The sequence below is a fragment of the Taeniopygia guttata genome, chromosome Z, assembly GCF_048771995.1.
Source record: "Taeniopygia guttata chromosome Z, bTaeGut7.mat, whole genome shotgun sequence".
In the NCBI taxonomy this organism is placed as follows: domain Eukaryota; kingdom Metazoa; phylum Chordata; class Aves; order Passeriformes; family Estrildidae; genus Taeniopygia; species Taeniopygia guttata.
This window is the reverse complement of record NC_133063.1, coordinates 20,475,070-20,482,343: the sequence shown is the minus strand read 5'-3', so window position 1 is coordinate 20,482,343 and position 7,274 is coordinate 20,475,070.

Below are 7,274 nucleotides of genomic sequence, written 5' to 3'. Positions count from 1 at the left end.
CTTAAAAAAGAGTCACACCATTACTGCTAGTCCAAGTTATCCCATTCACATTTTACAGAACAAAATCTCTGCGACAGTGGAATATAATCATAACACAGTATTCAGCCTTAATATATAGTTCCCAGAATCATGTTTTTGACATAAAAAACAGAACCATCTTTAAAAACAGGATTTACAGGCACAAAACACTGAATTTGAATGTTTCCTCAAATCTTGCCTGCTCTCCCTAGAGATATCTGTGAGTTTGGTATCTCTGCAGGCTCAGAGCTGCAAATCTGTGGCTAGACTAGGATGCTTGAAGCAAATACTCAGATACAGAACAAAGAATTTTTAAAAAGGTAGAAAAGGACACAGTGAGATGGTTGCAGGCAAATATTTAGAGCATACCTACATGGAAAGAGGCAGGTCTAGAATTTAAGCCCTCCTAAATCTGAAGAACTGAAAGTCGTGTCTCAGACTTTTAAAAATTTCTTAATTACCAAAGTAATTAAAAGGAAAAGAGGAAAAGGGCATTGTATAGCATGACCCAACAGGAAAAGGAGCAGGTAAAACAAGGAGCAAGGTAAAACATACCAAATAAAATCTGTGGTCTTGAGAGGAAATAAATCAGGGCTCTGGAACACTAATGAGCAATACACATAGCCTAAATAAAAAAATCTGTTCTCAAAGTTCATGTCAGAGAGGAGTAGAGAAGTACAACCAGAAGTACTAACACAACTTGTGTCTACCCTAAAAAGAACTGTGATTAAATTGTCCCTACTAAGGGACCATTTCCACACACTTAACTGCAGTTGTTGGGTAAAATGGACTAATATTTTTTTTTGTGGAAATAGAAAGCAGAAACAAGAGCTCTACCTTCTACCAGGCTTTGCTACTATGTGTCTCATCCATATATAAGTGCAATTTCTCCTTTTGTGAACTTTGACTGCCCATTCTGCACAAAACACAGCTTTCTCAATAAAGAAAGCAGATATCTACTCTTTCCCAGAGCAGACCATAGTAAAAGGTAGAAAATTTTTAGGAAAGGAGCCTACAAGGCAGGGAAGAAAGTGATTCTGTGATATAATCAATTAAGGAGAAACTATTAGTCTCATCAGTGTGATCCTAAGACACTTGGCTATTTATGAACTGAAACATTCAAAATAGTCCCTGTTTAAAAAAAAAAAAAAAAAAAATTAAGAACAGGGAAAAGGAAAATTGCAAGGCATGATGTTTCATTTTTAGTAACCAAAATGATGCATGGACCATTTCATTCCACTTCTTAAAACATTATATCCACTGGAACAATATACAAGTGGTAAATGACAGGTCATTCTTCTTTCAAGCTTATAAAATATACACATACATTTTGCCAAAACTACCACATTTCATGCTGAACTCAAGACTGTCTGAACATGTCAGACTCTCAGAGGACACCTAATAGACCAGGATTTTTAGAAACAACTGAAAATGTCATTTCTGAATAGACTGCAAATGAGCTGACTTTTCAACTCATCTGAGGACAGTGGTGCTTGTGAATAAATGATCTTTTTCTATCTTTTCTGTCTTAGACAAAGCCAACATACACATCCTCTCCGGCACCCAGGCTGGCTGAGTTCTAACAGAGTACTTTCCTTAACAAAGATATCTAAATTAAGCTTGAGTTACACTTTAGGTTTCTAAGTGCTTTTTTGGATGTCAACCAGACTAAGAAACTTGTCCAAGGTCATTTACAAAGTTTATGTCAGAAAAAGAAACTGATCTGGAGTGTCTGAGGTCTCAGGCTAGCACCCACAGCACTAGAACATCTTTCATCTCTGCTGCTCTTATCAAACCAAAATGACACAAGAGATCAGAAAAGACAAAGACAGAAATTAACATCTTGAAGGATCAACTAATTTCATCTAGAAGATTCTGAAACATGCTTGATTTTAACCATATATTACTTTCTTACCCTCTACAGATGATTGCATAAATGCCAAGCCCATCTATTTATAAAGCAGTGAAACAGTCAGGTGTTCTCTAATGTACCATTTCCAAGTGCAAGTAATATATGCTGACCAGATTGTAACTATCTTGGCAAGGGTTCACACATCTGTTAGGATTTCAATTTATCAAAGATGGACATATTTATATGTCTGTCTGTGGCAGCATGCTCATGAAATAGGAAAGGATGTTAAAACAACACTAGTGTTTTAAGAGCAGCCAGGAAACTCAGCGTTAAGGTTGGTTCCTTTGTCCTTAGCTCACCCATGCTGTTCACAGCTCTTGTATATACCTAGAAAAAGCCTATGAATAGGGCTGATGAGAATGTAATGTTGTGACAAAATCAACCAAACTTAAGCAAATGCGGAGAAAAAAGCTTGATTTGTGCATTCTCAAGATGAGGTGGGCTCAGATTTCGTGTCTGATTTTTCTTTGGTTAATGAAGGTGACTATAACAGACTTCCTCATATGAAGATTGTTAATAGTGTTCATGCATAATAGCCTCCTAGGATCTTGGGGGGCATTCAGTTACACCTATGGAGCGCCTGCTGCTCTCTGCAGATGTAGTGTGATTTCCATAGAACTGTTTCTTTCAAACCCATTACACGCATAAAAGATACATACCCATTATCAGCAGATCATTCAAGTGATGGCAATGACTACTCAGGAAGTAGACAATACATCAACTTGGAGTGTGTTTTATATACCAGGTTTAATTCCATAGGAAACACTGGAGGGCCCTTGACTGAACAAGCAAGGAGGTTAATGGGAGTTGCACACTAAGCTGTAGCCTTAATCTGAACATTTATTTTTTAAAATCTTGTTAATTCTTTTTCTTTTGGCCGTCAAACTGCCAAGGAAATACTGATCCATGTCCTGAACTACCACAGAAAAGTATTTTAGATGCATCAAAAATATTAGCATAGTTCTAAGCTATTAGAGGTAAAGAGACAGTAGTCCCATTTTTATTCTGTATTTAATTTCCTTTTTAAAAATACAAGTTTAATATTGACCATTATGCCATGGTACAAGTTTCTGAATAATCCAGATATATTTTACTAATATTAATTAGTTGAAATTTTTAACTGAATCTTCAAGACAAAATAGCACCATTTGTGGCAAATAAACACATAACACATTGTAATATCATCTTCACAGCTTTTTAATTAGAAGATTTATTTAAAAAATTCTTAACTGACAAAATTCGAATTTTATAAACAACACAATGTGAACAGAAATTACTCCCAGTCTTAGACTTGTTTATTTCTATCCAAGTTGTCCAATTTCAATTGCTTGTAACTTAATACATTTTTGTTCTAGAATAGAGTTAGTCTACTTCCTGCAAAACCTACACAGTAATTCTTGACAAGAATGGGAACTTTATAGAACATATTTAAGTGCATACAATTTTTACAAACATGTCCCAGTACAAATGTAAAACTTGTATGCAATGCACGTAACAACATGCTGTTCGTAAGAACAACAAGCTAAATAAAACTGCTAGCAACCTCAAAATGCAAGTCCCATATGCTGCATCCATCTTATTCTAAAAAGTTTATCCATGGCTACTGATTGTACTTTAGTCATTAAGGAGACAGATCAGAAAGAAATAAAAGGACAATGATTTGCATATTTTTTCTAAGCCATATCCTTTATACTATCCATATTATTCCATTACTCTACTTGTCATGCAGTAAGTTAACTTCTAGTGTTGTGAAGAAGAAAACAAATACCCAGATTAAAAGTTTTGAATTTCCTGAAATCTCACATAACTATTGATCTAGGTCCCTTAGCATAATCTCAATTGTAAAGCAAAGTTTGGCTTTGCTGTTTTCAGGAACAGCAGAATATACTCTCACAGGAACATGAATTCTAAATTGAAAATATCTCTGCTATCATACAGACTTGGCTCACTTTTTGCTCCAATTCCTTTACTTTCATGATATGTCTCATTTTGGTTTAGCTCATTGAAAAAAAGACAAGTTTACGGCAACTTTACATTGGTTTACTTTGGCTTGAGGGAGTGTTGTCCAGTCGAGGTTTAGTCAAAAATGCTTTGTGTTTATATGAATCAGGTCTGAGCACTCACTTTCCTTTCTTTTCTTTTCAGTTTATCACACTTTCAAACTCAATGGCATATATACTTGCCTGGAGGCAAAGTGGTTTTTTTACATAGACACTTGAAATGTTCAACAATACCTCTGCTTTTACTTTGGTTATGAATTTCCACAGCTTCTTAGGAGATGGAAAGTGCTGACACCAGAAAGTATGTCACAAAATGCAATTAAAACTTAATGTCCTATAGAAACCCATACAAACATACAATTCAGTGCAACATAAATAAAATATTTCTTTTCAGAAATAGCCCTTGGCATTCTGATAGCATGTTCAAAAATGTAGTACAATCAGCAAGCTTGAATTAGCAGCTTTAAAAATATTTTCTTTACAGTGACAGGAAAATTCTTCATTACGGCAGAGAATATACTGCTGTCTGACAGCCCATGTTAACACTAGGGAGGTATACAAAAGTCCAAACTGGCCCTACACTTATTTGTGCAAGGCATCTTGATAATATATTTTCCCCATTACTTAGAGCTCTCACTTAATATGTTTCTTTGGAAATTTTCTGAAATTAAGAAGAAATTGAAAACTGAAATACTTAGTTTTTGAAAGATTCTAAATAAAAAATATTGTACCTTTTCTTTTTGCCTGTTCTTTTTATATATTGTACTTCATGTATGTCCTATTACCCTGTTTTTTCTTTATTCCCAACAGTCTCTATTGGCTCTTCCCTGAGCCTGTCTAGATTACATAAAAGAAAGGAGAAAGGAAAGTCTTGCACACATCAGTCTTGTTCCTCCAGTTCTCTATAACTGCTTTTCTGCAGAAAGCAAGTAGCTCTTCACAAAGAGCTCTACACAACTTTTCCTGAGTTACTCTGGGAAGTTATTTCAGCCATTTCTAGGGTGGAAAAGAAACAAAAATGGCATTGAGTAACTTACTTCCTATTTTCTAATCTGGAGTGAGAGGCTTATGAATTTATTTTACATGCTTGATCCAAAGTGACTAATGAGGAATCACCTGAAAATTCTGAGAAGTCAAGGAAGTAAAGGAAGGTTTTCTAATAATTTGTCTTGTCCTGAAAGACTGTTTTCCTTTCTCCAGGAAAGACAAAACTTTTGATTATCTTTGTTACATTTCTGAAAAAAGCTCAATTGAAGGTAGACTCAGCTAGTGAGTAATGCAGTGACAGTTTTTGCCTCCATCCAAACCATTAATTTCAATGGTAAAAATGCCCAATTACAGCTGGCTGTTATGGGCAATGATGAATGGCGAAGAGAAACCAAGGGTGGTTTTAGACAAAGTACTTAGAAGACTGGCAAAAGGCATGCTCCAGGGAACACAGCTTTGTGAGCAGCCTTATCACTCAGCTCTGGAGTTAAAAGCCTTCAGAAATGTATATTCCCATTTGTAGAACTTGAGGCAACACTTGGGAAAGGAGTCTGCACCTGATCTGTGGTGGTTTAATTTAAACACCAGCAGATGAAAATTCACTTCTGATAATCCATTACTCAATAACACGCAAGAAAAAGAGAAGGCTCCTGGACAGATCTTAGTAATCATTCATAAGGTTTACCTTGTGGCCACACCTCCACCTTTAGCGATATCTTGACCTTTCTGTCAGCTCAGCTAATGGCAGGGGAGTAGTTAAGGGTATCACCAACGTCCTGTTCTGGTGTCCAGTACAACACTGTCTTTCCATCTTGCTTACAATTCTAGATTGTGTCTGCAGCCTGTTTAGTTCTTTATTTAGTACTGGAAAATATTGTTCTCCCCATTTTTTCTCTTAAAGGGGTTGACTTCCTCTTTAGTCTTTTTAGCCAAATTACCTTAGATAATATATATATAGAAGACAACTTTACCAAAAATATGTAATGACTCATTAATTCTTTATTTGCAGAGCTTCTTTTGTAAATGTACTTGGAGACACATGAGGTTTTTCCTAAAGTCAAAAACTCTGCCGGTTCTCACAGGCATTCCTCACAAGCTGTAGCCATAACAGAAATATTTGTCTTTTTTCATGAATCCATAGGTGAAGATGACACATTGAATTTTTCATGTATTACTATGTTGTCCCAAATGGAAAAATACTACAAAAATTTAAATTATTCCTGTTGAACCAAATTACCTTAGATACAAGCTCATATTTTGATCTTTTTTATCACTTCAGGGAGAGTTAGAAGGTGAGGTACTACTAGCCAGCATAAAAGACTCTAATATAATATGTGAAAATCATCTCGCTGTAGTTCAAGGTTTGTCATGTCATCCTGCAGAAGGCTAAATTATGTCTGGATTTCACATTTTAATGTGTGCTGGCAGAAGTATACTGTAGGACATTACCAATAGTGACACCATCTTTTATATTCTGAAAAAACACAGAGAAAAAATATAAAGGAGAGAAAATACTAAAATTCTAGTTGTAGTATTCTTTCCAACAGAAAGTTGGCCATTTTGTAATCCTCCAAAGTGAATTCCTATTTATAGCAACAGTAATCAAATAATATGCAATCGCTTGGAGCTTTGCAACATTTGACAAATTGTAATTTTGTTCTTCACAAACTCCTAAACACTTCCTGCTAAGTGACAACAAGCATCAGCAAGTTTCAACAAACCTTCTGCAGTTTCTTTATCTCACTATAAAGAACAGATGCCATTTTGGGGCTGCTGTGAGCTCTTCTGTTCTTTGTGTAATGTGCACATGTATATGCAAGGGCACATCACATGAAAATGTGATAGCCAAGGCCCATCTCAGATGCTTTTTCTATGGTGCACAGTAAGCAAACAGCTGGTTCCAGGCAAGAATCTTCTGTCAATCACGGCAAAAATGTGATCCACATAAAATTTCATAGCAAAAGTGACAGAATTCTCAGCATTAATAATGAAAATTGGGCTGTTAAAATATACAAAGATGGTCCCACAGTGTTTTCCAGTATGTCTGTGAAAATTATTATTTCTGCCCTTCACCAGTAGCACATGGGAAGTATCAAAAGTACATGCATTAAATAGAGCTGATGCTACCAGAAAGCAGTTATTTTCAGGTTATCAGCATGATTTAAAATCTTTCTGCAAAGAACTTTACAAAACAAGGAGCCCAGTGAACTGCAGATTTCAAAATTGTAGGAGTTCCGTTCCATGAAGTCAGAAAAAATGTCCCCTACACATTAGAACGTTGTTAAACAAAGTTTTGAGTGTCCCATCCTTTGCCAGTACATCTTTTTTTTTTTTTTTTTTTCCTTTTGGGGATCCTT